General features: G+C 39.6%; 1 protein-coding gene across 2 annotated transcripts in view; it reads right to left on the reverse strand.

Moving 5' to 3' along the window:
* The window catches only part of MYO6 (myosin VI), a 164,148-nt gene that overhangs the window by 130,172 nt on the left and 20,935 nt on the right, over nucleotides 1-13,041 (reverse strand). The window lies entirely within an intron of this gene.

Consider the following 13,041-nt stretch of genomic DNA (forward strand, 5'->3'; position numbering starts at 1 on the left):
GTGCAACCCATCCCAAAGTCATCTCAATTTCCTGCCCATACTTTATATGACTCACCTCACTATAATATTTAGAGTAAGGTTACTCAGAATAATTAGTTTCACTCTGAACTCCAGCACCAGTCCTCATCTATCCACGTGTGGTTTAGGTGACACACTACTCCCCCATCCCTTTGTCTTATCTTTCTTTTTTTTGAAACGGAGTCTCACTCTGTCACCCAGGCTGGAGTGCAGTGGCACGATCTCGGCTCACTGCAAGCTCCGCCTCCCGGGTTCAAGTGATTCTTCTGCCTCAGCTGCCCGAATAGCTGGGACTACAGGTACCCACCACACCAGCTAATTTTTGTATTTTTAGTAGAGACGGGGTTTCACTATATTGGCCAGGCCGGTCTCTGAACTCCTGACCTTGTGATCTGCCTGCCTCAGCCTCCCAAAGTGCTGGGATTACAAGCATGAGCCACCTGCCGAGCCCCCTTTGTCTTATCTTGAATAGAAAAAGTTTCTCCAAACGACACTGGAGGAAACACATACAACCTTGAAAACCTGGAAAGCTGAGTTATCCCCAGCAGAGATCAACGTGTCAACTCCATGCTGGAGATGGAGGCACGCAAACAATATCCCTCTCACTGTTACAGAATGGGTCAAATTCTCCAACGGTATCCTCTACACGTAGCATGTATGCTGTGCACAAACACCACTGGAGAGTCACCATTCCATGCACACAATTTGCACTCCTACCAGAAAGACCTCTTCCCCTATTGTTCCTGTATTGTATTTCTATTCTCTGCTTCAAAAATTAAGCAAATCTCTCCTCCCTGAAGTCATTCACCCTAACCCTTCTCAGGATTAGGTACCCCTTTCTATGAACCTACTTTTAACTTTACATAGCATTAGTCTCTCTCTGCTTTGTTTTCTACTTTATTGTCAAAATAATCAATTTTACTGACCTTTTAGACATAGCCCAAGGTCCAATTTTGTTAGCAAATTTCGTTCTCGGCTGGGCATGGTGGCTTATGCCTGTAATCCCAGCACTTTGGGAAGCTGAGGTAGGCAGATCACTTGAGGTCAGGAGTTTGAGACCAACCTGGCCAACATGGTGAAACCCTGGCTCTACTGAAAATACAAAAATTAGCCAGGCATGGTGGTGCACGCCTATAGTCCCAGCTACTCTACTCGGGAGGCTGGGGCAGGAGAATCACTGAACCTGGGAGGCGGAGGTTGCAGTGAGCCGAGATCAAGCCATTGCACTCCAGCCTGGGTGACAAAGCAAGACTCTATCTCTAAAAAAAAAAAAAAAGTTTAATCTCTCCTTAGAGTTTAAGGACCAGAATTACATACTGCTTATTCATAAGCAGCCAGTATCTAACATAGTATATCATATATAGGGAATTATTAAATATTTGTTGATTGAAGGGATGAGTAGTAAATGCCCTCTTTAACCTAAATGTCTAAGCATAGCTCTATGTTCAGTTAAAACCTGTAACAAACAAAGTTGCAGAGAAGATTAAAGTTTCTGGGGGAACAGATGTATATCATTATTAGTTTATCTTCATAAAACTTCAAATCCAGCATATACCTGACATTGTCTCTATAAAGAACAAAAAAAATTAATATTAAGAAACATTTTCACATCACATATTTATTTATTTTATTTATTTTTGAAATAGAGTCTCGCTCTGTCACCCAGGCTGGAGCGCAATGGCACGATCTCGACTCACTGCAATCTCCGCCTCCTGGGTTACAGTGATGCTTCTGCCTTGGCCTCCCAAGTAGCTGGGATTACAGGCGTGCACCACCACACCCAGCTAATTTTTGTATTTTTTAGTAAAGACAGGGTTTTGGCCATGTTGGCCAGGCTGGTCTCCAACTCCTGACCTCAGATGATCCACCCCCCTCAGCCTCCCAAAGTGCTGGGATTACAGGCATGAGCCACCACGCCTGGCCACATCACATATTTAAAGTGTGCTACTTTAATAATGATCTTTGCCACTACCCATTTTTTTTTCTAGACCTCCAGCCCCCATTACCCAATTATTTTGCAACAAGTAGATTTCAAAGAGGTCCATGAAGACCATCAGAATCCAGAATCCTTGGCCAAATAGAGAATTTGTTTCCAGCTTAAGAGATAGTACACACAGCAGTAACAGATACGAGGCAAGAAAACCAGGACACACAAAAACAGGCTTAAAAGGGAAAAGAGAAAAAAGAGAAAGGAAACTTGAATCTAGAGATGGGATAACAGAGCAAGAATGAAAAGTGTTAACAAGCTACAGCAATAAACTGGTTAAGAAAAAGGTAAGTCATTTAGCACTGTAAACTAAACGAATAGGCAAGGGAGAAACGAGAGATCTGTAATAATTACCACCTGAAATGACTAAAGCATAAAATCTTTTTCTTTCTACTTTTCTTTTTAAACAACCGTAGAAAAAGAATTTAAAAAAAGAAAACACTAAAGTTAATGAACACAATATATAGTTCCTCAAGTGAAAATGATACTTTACAATAAAGTATCAAAAATGAAAGACAACTCAGTCAATTAAAACAAATATGGTGTCTTAAAATGCATTTTTTTAAAACAGCAGTTTTCATTAAGAATTTTTTTTTGTTTTTGTTTTTTTTTTAAGACGGAATCTCACTCTGTCACCCAGACTGGAACGCAGTGGTGCAATCTTGGCTCACTACAACTTCCACTCCCGGGTTCAAGCGATTCTCCTGCCTCAGCCTCCCAAGTAGTTGGGATCACAGGCACATGCCACCACACCCGGCTAATTTTTGCATTTTTAACGGAGATGGGGTTTCACCATGTTGGCCAGGCTGTTCTCAAACTCCTGACCTCAGATGATCTGACCACCTCGGCATCCCAAAGTGCTGGGATTAGGGGCGTGAGCCACTGCGCCTGGCCTCATTTTTTATTAAGAATTTACACCAGGCACAGTGGCGAACGCCTGTAATCCCAGCACTTTGGGAAGCCAAGATAGAAGGATCACTTGAGGTCATGAGCTGGAGACCAGACTGAACAATGTAGCCAAATCCTATCTCTTTTTTTTTTTTTTTTTTTTTGGAGACAAAGTCTTACTCTGTCACCCAGCCTGGAATGCAGTGGCAAGATTATGGTTCACTGTAGCCTCAACCTCCTGGGCTCAAGCAATCTTCCCACCTCGGCCTCCCAAGGAGCTTAGGACTACAGGCATGTGCCAGTATACCCAGCTGATTTTTTTATTTTTTTATTTTTTTATTTTTATTTTTGTAGAGATAGGATTTATGTTGCCCAGGCTGGTCTTGAACTCCTGGGCTCAAAGGATTCTCCTGTCTCAGCCTCTCAAAATACTGGGATTACAGGCATGAGCCACCACAGCTGGCCTCTATTTTTTTTTTAATTAAATATTTAAAAAAAGAAAAAAAGAATTTCATTAGCAAACAAATTCAAATGGCAACAGAAGTAATTAGGATAATAATTAGCTTATATTCTGGTTCACTTACGATGCCTTTTGTTCCCCTTCGGGAAATTATAAAAAGGCAGAATTTTTTTTTTTTTGAGACGGAGTCTCGCTCTGTCGCTCACTATGGAGTGCAGTGGCATGAACCCAGCTTACTGTAAGCTCCGCCTCCCAGGTTCAAGCCATTCTCCTGCCTCAGCCTCCCGAGTAGCTGGGACTACAAGCGCCCGCCATCACGCGGCTAATTTTTTTTTGTATTTTTTAGTAGAGACGGGGTTTCACCGTGTTAGCCAGGTGATCTACTGACCTCATGATCCCCACGCCTCGGCCTTCCAAAGTGCTGGGATTACAGGCATGAGCCACCGCGCCTGGCCAAAAATTTTTTAGAAATATTTATTTCACTTATATTCACTAAGCCAATATAAGACATATAAACGAAATACCATAAAGCAATTAAACAAAACTGTTGACTTACTGCAAAATTCTTAAGAAACCATAAAATACAGAAGACAATATACTATATTCACTGGGTGTGGTGATGCACGTCTGTAATCCAGCTACTCAGGAGGGTGTAACAGGATGATCACTCAAGCCCAGGAGTTTAAGATCAGCTTGGGCAATATAGCAAGACTCTGTCTCAATTTTTAAATTAAAAAAAAATACCATATTGTACAATATTTGTAAGGTGTCTTATACCTTGGCCATTATAAGTAACTAACAACCGCCGGGCACGGTGGCTCACGCCTGTAATCCCAGCTCTCAGGGAGGCAGAGGCGGGAGGATAGCTTGAGCCCCGGAGTTCGAGACCTGCCTGGGTAATACAGCGAGACCCTGTTCTCCACAAAAAGGGAAAAAAAAAAAAAAAAAAAAAAGATAAGTAGCTAACAACCAAAATATCCATTTCTCTAAATCAGAATATAATAGGTGTCTTGATTCTATGCTGTACTAAACAAACTTGTGTTTTCTTCAAGTTTGAAACTGTCTCCCAAGGTCTTGGCCTTCAAATAATTTCATTCTGGAAACTGAAGAACAAAGAATACTTTTTTCTTTGTATTATAAGTCAAATAAAGCTAAACTAAAATGAATTGGGGGGAGGGAATAAGTGTTTCTTCATATAAAATCACAAACTTGGCTGGGTGCAGTGGTTCGTGCCTGTAATTCTAGCAGTTTGGGAGGCCATGGTGGGCAGACTGCTTGAGCCCAGAAGTTTGAGACCAGCCTGGGCAACATGGCGAAACCTCGTCTCCACACAAAAAAATAATAATAATACAAAAATTAGCTGGGTGTGGTGGCATACACCTGTAGTCCCAGCAACTGGGAAGACTGAGGTGGCAGGATCATCTGAGCCCAAGAAGTCGAAGTTGCAGTGAACTGAAATTGTGCCACTGCACTGCAGTCCAGGTGACACAGTGAGACCCTGTTTCAAAAAAAAAGAAAGAAAAGAAAAAGAAAGAAAGAAATCACAAACTTTTTAAAAAATCTTTTAAACACAAAATCTGTGTTTCAAACAGCCAGTCACATTTGTGTAAAGAATTATGCCAGAAAACCATATTTTATCCATCTTTATCACTTGAGCTTGGGAGTACTAGGCCCTGAAGACACAAGCGTAAATTCTGATATTTACCCTTAAGAAAGATATTAATATATTTAACAATGAGATACTTTTCCCATCCATCATAGTTACGAAAATTAAAAACCTGTCACATTGAGTGTCCTCACTTTGAGACTATAAACTGGTAAATCCTCTGAACCAGCATTTCTTAGTACACACCAAGGACATCTGCTGAAGCACTGTCAAGAGAGGAAAAACCACAAATGATCTGAAAGCCTATCGGTAAAAAAAAGGTTTCATAAACTATGCTGTATCTGGACAGAGTCATGCAATAATTTTCTAAAGTAAGGTGGGTCTTTATTTTCCAACATGAGCTATTGTTACATTAAAAAACAGAATTGTAAAACATTTTGTGGAGTACAAGATCTCCACAAACAAAAAACACATACAAGGTCAGGCGCAGTGGCTGGGACCTAGAGTTTCAGCACTTTGGGAGGCCAAGGTGGGAGGAATGCTTGAGGCCAGGAATTTGAGACCAGCCTGGGAAACACAGCAAGACCCCATCTCTACCAAAACACACACACACACACACACACACTGCGCTTTTCTACAAGACTAAAAATGTAAGTAATAGTAAAAGACAGACATATGTACACCAAAATGATAGTAGTGCTTAGTTTCTAAATAGAGAACAACAACCAGGTGGTGGCCTAGGGGAATGCCAACCGCTATATTATTTTGATTTCTGGTTGGCAAAAGGATGCATTCACTTTTTAGTTGATTAATTTAAAATGAACACAATGTAAACAGATGTTATTCAAAAAGATTTATGGGGCTTTCACCCTTTCTAACCGTTGCTGCTAATATTCTTTTTTAAAAAATAATATTATAAGTTCCCTGGTTCATTAAGTCCTTGACTAGCCCAATCTTACCACCACTGAGAAATTTTATGTTGATGGGATGGCCGAGAATTTATGTTTGGAGAAAACAATTTTTAAAAGAAGTGACAATATATTCACAGTGCACAGCATAAAATTATTTATTGAATAGACATTTGTGGAGCATCTATTATAACAGGGAAAAGTACTAGGCCCTGAAGATACAAGAATAAAATCAAGCGTTTACAACTTACAAAACGAGAAAGACAAGTACACCACAATGTACAGCAACATTTACAGCACTGACATAAAGTAGGCATAGAAATGGTGTTCGGGGGAGCGGTGAAGGACAAGGACCAGGACACAGGAACTCCATTGTGAACGGAGTATTAAAAGATGACTAGAATAAAATCTTAAAGAAATGATATGCTATGCATTCCACAAAAACAGAACAAAAAACATCAGTGTGCCTATCAGGATTCAAGCCACCTTGTAAATATCAGTAATTACTCATATTAGGAACAGATTAGTCAACTCCATTAAAAAGCCACTTTCCATTCCTGCATAATGGTAGCTCTATGGATTTGTGATTCAGACCATATTCCCTCAAACTAACACATTACTAAACTTTAACTAGACATCAGAATTGTTAAACAATAACAAAATAAAATTGAACAACTGAATAAAGCTGAAGCCCTGAGCAGCCTAACTGGAAAAGGAGAAGACCCTTTTATAGGTCATAACACCTCCTGACTTGTATTTGGCAATCTGCTCCCCAACTGTCAACAGAGAAGCAGCACAGCCCTCAAGGTTGGACACTGATCTTTGGTAAAGCAGGCATCCACCCCAGATGCTGCTGTCTCCCGTACACAGTCCTCAGAGCCAAGGGAGGCCTGGAACCTGAGAAGTTTATTTCCAATTTGGACAGTTGCCAATGCGTCTCATTTGAAGCATCCAGAGACAAGGGCCAGCCCAACCCACCATGCCAGGAGCCAAGGCAGCATTATCTTCTGTATGAGTTCCTGACCCAGAGGTGACCTGCACGATTTCTTCTGTGCCTGCTAAGGGCCATGGAAGAATTTGCTCAGCTCAGCTATTATGCAGACTCTAATCTCACCAGTGGCAACATGGCAACCACAAATCCCAAGTCCTGGGAGGATTATACTTAATAGAGAGAACTCACTGGTCTATTGGGACTATTGGCACTGCAAAAACAGCACCTTCTTTACAATGTATAAATGATAATATCAAAGGATAATCCTGTATACATAAAATAATTTCTCACCGGGCGTGGTGGCTCTCGCCTGTAATCCCAACACTTTGGGAGGCTGAGGCGGACAGATCATCTGAGGTCAGGAGTTCAGACCACCCTAGACAACATGGTGAAACCCTATCTCTACTAAAAACACAAAAATTAGCCAGGTGTAGATGGCATGTGTCTGCAATGCCACTTACTCCACAGGCTGAGGCAGGAGAATCACTTAAACCCAGGAGACAAGAGGTTCCAGTGAGCCGAGACCGTGCCACTGCACTCCAGCCTAGGTGACAGACTAAAACTCCGTCAAAAAAAAAAAAAATAGTCATAATAATTTCTCAATAAACTCCCCCAGTTTTAAGCACCACTTCATAAAAGTGGGGGAAAGAGATTAAAATTAAAGCAAAGGGGAAGACTTCAATCCCTTGATTTTCCTCAATAAGGAAAATCTCTAACAAATATACCATAAAATGTTAACTATTATTTAAGAAGCTACTTTTTTAAAGAAGACAATTGTTACATGAAAAGTAAAAACACCCCTGTTGCTTTAGTGTATTTCAATATTTAAAGGGCTAAATGGTCACATAAAACATTAAATTGCATTCATTCACTAATGGTAGCAAAAAAGATCCAATGGAAAGTAAATGAATATCAGCAATTTAGTGGTAGAAAGACACAGAAATTCATGAAAAGAACATGTCAAAAATAAAGATAATTTTATTCAAACTACTGGATTATGGGAGGTCTATCCATTATTTATATTTGTACAGGGCTATAATAAAAATCATTAACCCTATTTGGTACACAAATATTAACTATCATGCTGTTAAATTATATTCACCTAGAAAAATAAATATATACCATTATGCAAAAATAAATTCACTACCATTTTATTATGTAAAAAAGCATTTATGGTACCTGTTACACTTAACATCTCAAAAAACTATTTGCTTTGGACTATGAATGAACATTCATTTACGTAATTCATCAAGCAATTATTAAGTGGGCTATAGCAAGGTGTTACAGTAGTTTCATTATAATTACTCTTCTTTATACAGCAGCATTAGTCAGAGAAACAACAACCATAAATTTCAGGTCTAGAAATGAAATTTCCCAGTCACCTTATAAAGATGAAAATGTATTTAATTTTTAAGGCCTTCGAAAAAACTAGTGATTATCTCTATGTAATAGAAGTATCAAAGATTCTTATTCGATTCATTTTGGTTTTGTGGATTTTCAACAATGAACAAATGAGTTGATTTGGAAGTTTGGGAAGGGTGGATTTTTAAAGAGGCCTGATTAATTCACAGAGGTATTCCCGTCACCCATCCTAATGTTTTGCCACCATCTTACACTGCTCTTTCTCACACCTTTCCTCTCTAATACGGTCTCATAGCACCCACAGAAATTCTCCACTGAAGCACAGCCATATGATAAAATGTTGTTTAATGTCCATCTCCCTCCTGGAACATAAGCTTGATGATGGTGGAACTCTGTCTGTACTGCTCACAAATCCATCTCTCAATCCTGGCATAGCAGGCAAACAACTCTCAATGAATAAACTAACAAACTAGTCTAAAATCCCTCAGAGTGCAGCTGAAGATCAAGCCTTCTACTGTTCTCACCAAAAACTACTGATTGGTACATGAGCACTACCTTCTGCATTTGAAACCTATCTGAATCACCTCATTAGTCTTATTTATTTCAATGTACTCAATTCCGGTTTCCTAAAATCTTCTCTAACTATGTGGCTGCCATTCCGAACCTTAGTTTCTCCACAGTGGTTTAGCGGCTGAGTTCAGAGTTAAGTCAAACATTCCAGTTTTTATTTACTACTGATTACAATTGGATACTCATTATTTTACATAAAATTTGGAGAAATTCAATCAAGTGTTTAAAATATCCTCACATGTAATCAGCCTGCCCTTCCAGAATATGAAATTTCAAATTGGGAAGAATCTGTTTCATTCTCACCACTCATAGTTTATCACTAGCACAGTATTTGCACCAATTATATTATTTCACTTCTAATGGATTCAATGTCACAATTATGACAATTACTTCATCTTTTTTGACTATCAAAAACACATATAGATAAACCTATAGTCACTTTCCTACCTCACAGAATCAATTTAAACATTTTCTGAAAAGTCAAGTAAATACACTTAAAAATCCAATTATTTGAACAGGATAATTGAACAACATGCTTTAATAATAAGTAAATTTACTAAAATTATAAAGATCACCAACGCAGTTCAAATACTATCTCAAAACTTCAGCACTTCATTACAGGACCCAATATTATCTCCATCCTACAGAAAATCAAGATGGCCTAATGCTCACCTGACAGAAAAATACAACAAAATAGGTAAAAAATTCCTCAACACTCTGCCTCTCCAACTGAAAACACATCGGTAACTTCATCCATCTATACCTGAAGGTGATCCAAAACTCTTTTCAGAGCTGACTTCTCCACATGTGTCTGTTCTCAATCCTTGTAAAATCTGCATGCTCAATACTGTCTGAACTGGTTTTAGTCATTTCCTCATCACTATTTCTTTTTGTCAGTAAGGTTAGCAAAACAATGATTCCTCATGTAAAATGTTTCCTTTATATTAAAACCTAAACAAGCACTCAAAATGGAGAGTTTTCTAATTGAACTACGAAGAAAGTTTATCTAAATTAGGCTATTCAGACTTACAAAACTATCTACGAGAATGAGAAGGCTCTAAACTGTGTGACGGGCGAGCGTGGGGGATAGTGTGTGAGTGTGTATACTCACATCAATGATCAAACGGCCTACCTACATCTCCAAACATAGAATGTAAACAAAGCAATTTAGGTAAGACATGAAGAATCTTTGTGACAAACAGGAGACAACATGAGGTTACAGAAACTTCACCTCAGAAGCTCATTAAAATAAGGATAAAACAAGTGAGTGACCTGTTTAGAGTGGTTTAGATACAGTAGGCCAGAAACAGAAAACCAGATTCAACAGTATTAGTTTCAACAGTAACTTCTACTTTCAAATTTTACATCAAGTGTACCATTTTAATAAATTTAAATAATTCTTAAGTCTCCATCCCAGAGAGTGTTCTACTTTTTTAACTTCTCCACAAGACACCATACATTTTAAAAATTAGTACACAAAAACTAAATTTTTAAAACATTCTGGTTACCAAGAGTTCCCTCAACACCTGACAAGAAAGTTTTTCTACTTACACAATTTAATTTTTAAAAAAGATAAGTAATTGAACTCCAGATTGGAAGTACCTGGGGATCTTTGAAAAAGTACTGACAAATACCACCCTCCAAGATACGGGACTTAATGGTTTAGGTTGTAGCACAGGTATCTCAACCCTAGAATTCTATTATTTGACTTCTCACAGTATCAAATGTGAATTCTATCGTTTTCCTGTAAATAATTATTTGGAAAGTCAACCTCAATTTCATTTATACTGCAAACAGGGGTAAGGGAAAGATTTCATACTATCTTAAAAAATTCAGAAGGATTCTTAATTGTTTAGGGTCTATCTTTGTATAACTCATTTTTTCTCTCTAAATTCTACTTAGAGAGAAATACATTTAGCATCTGATATCTAAATATAGATATTGCAGTTTTGATGAGGAACAACTACAGATAAATGTACCTTGACTTAAAACACATATTCAATATCAATATTCATTCTTTTCCTTTTGTTTATTAATTAAACTGCTGGGAGTTATATACACAATTTAGTGGAGGCCACTAAAAAAGCCCTTTGAAGAATCCTTTTTATGAAGAAAATTTCTGGGTTGGATGTAGTGGCTGGCGCCTGTAGTTCCAGCACTTTGGGAGGCCGAAGCAGGCAGACCGCTTGAGCTTAGGAGTTTGAGACAAGCCTGGACAACATGATGAAACCCGATCTCTACAAAAAATACAAAAATGAGCCAGGCACGGTGGCGCCAGCCTATAGTCCCAGCTACTTGGGGGCTGAGGTGGGAGGATCACTTGAGCCCAGGAAGTTGAGGCTGCACTGAACTGTGTTTGCATCACTGCACTCCAGCCTAAGCAACAAAGTGAGACCATCTCAGGGAAAAAAAAAAAAAAGTACTGCTATCTTATAGCTTATACATGTGTCTATCTTATAGCTTATACACGTATCTTGGGGTAAGCTATCAATACTACTCTTGTCAACAACACCAAACTCTTTATACTATTATCCATCAAGACTCAGCTAAATTGCCAATGTGACATCAAATAATCAGGAAAGATAAATCAGTTAAAAGACATCTAGCTTTCAATTACACAAACAATGATCATTGGAAAATGCCTATAAAGCTAAAAGAGGCCAAGGGCACTGGCTCACGCCTGTAATCCCAGCACTTTGGGAGACAACGGCTGATAGATTACCTGAGGTCGGGAATTCAAGACCAGACTATTTAACATGCCGAAGCCCCGTGTCTACTAAAAATATGAAAATTAGCTGGGCGTGGTGGTGCAAGCCTGTAATCCCAGCTACTTGGGAGGCTGAGGCAGAATTGCTTCAACCCAGGAGGCAGAGGTTGCAATAAGTCGAGATCATGCCACTGCACTCCAGCCTGTGCAACAGAGTGAGACTCTGTCTCAAAATGAACAAACAAACCTAAAGGGAGTTATTTTAGAAGTTTCAATATCACATACACAGCAACAAATACTTTATATAATAAACAACATGAGAACATTATTTCTGGCTATTTTCAACTAGGTATCTCATTATGGAATCTCTCTTTGTATCTTTATGACAATCTCTCTGTGTTGGTCTGTTTTTACATTGCTATGAAGGAATACCTGACACAGGATAATTTTTAAAGAAAAGTTTCAACTGCTTCACAGTTCTGCAGGCTGTATAAGCAGGACTGCAGCATCTGCTTCTGGAAAGGCCTCATGAAGCTTACAATCATAGTGCAAGGCAAAGGGAGAATGGGTGGTGTTACATGGTGAGAGCAGAAGCAGTAAGATGAAGCAAGAGAAGCATTCACAGAGAAATCTACTAGGGTAGTGCGGAGGGGAAATGTGGGGTCAGAGCCCCCACACAGAGACCCCACCAGGGTACCGCCCAGTGGAGCTGTGAGAAGGGGGCCACTGCCCTCCAGAAGTGAGAATGGTAGAGCCACCGGTAGTTTGCATCCTGAACCTGGAAAAGCCACAGGCACTCAATTCTATTCTTTTTTTTTTTTTTTTTTTGAGACAGAGTCTCACTGTGTAGTCCAGGCCGGAGTGCAATGGCACGATCTCAGCTCACTGCAACCTCTGCCTGCCGGGTTCAAGCGATTCTCCTGCCTCAACCTCCCGAGTAGCTGAGACTACAGGCATGTGCCACCACACCCAGCTAATTTTTCATATTTTTAAGTAGAGACGAGGTTTCACTGTGTTGGCCAGGATGGTTGTGATCTCCTGACCTTGTGATTCACCCACCTCGGCCTCCTAAAGTGCTGGGATTACAGGCATGAGCCATCGCGCCCGGCCCACTCAACTCTATTCTTGAGAGCAGAAAAGGGAGCAGAGCTGCCCAAGACCTTGGGAGCCCACGACTTGCACCAGTGTGCCCTGGATGTGGAATACAGAGTCGAAGGAGATTATTTTGAAGCTTTAAGATTTAATGACTGCCCTATTGGGTTTCAGGGGCCTGTAACCCCTTTTTCTTAGCCAATTCCTCCCTTTTGGAATGGGAATGTTTACTCAATGCCTGTCCCTCACTGTATCTTGGAAGTAAATAACTTGTTTTGATTTTACAGGCTCATGGGTGGAAGGAGATGAGTCTCAGATGAGACTTAGGACTTTGCTCTTGCTGGAACGAGTTAAGACTTTGGGGGACTTTTGGGAACGGATGACTGTATCTTATAATGTGAAAAGAACATGAGATTTGGTGGAATTATATGGTTTGGGTATTTGTTCCCTCC

Source organism: Piliocolobus tephrosceles, chromosome 5 (assembly GCF_002776525.5).
Source record: "Piliocolobus tephrosceles isolate RC106 chromosome 5, ASM277652v3, whole genome shotgun sequence".
Lineage (NCBI taxonomy): Eukaryota > Metazoa > Chordata > Mammalia > Primates > Cercopithecidae > Piliocolobus > Piliocolobus tephrosceles.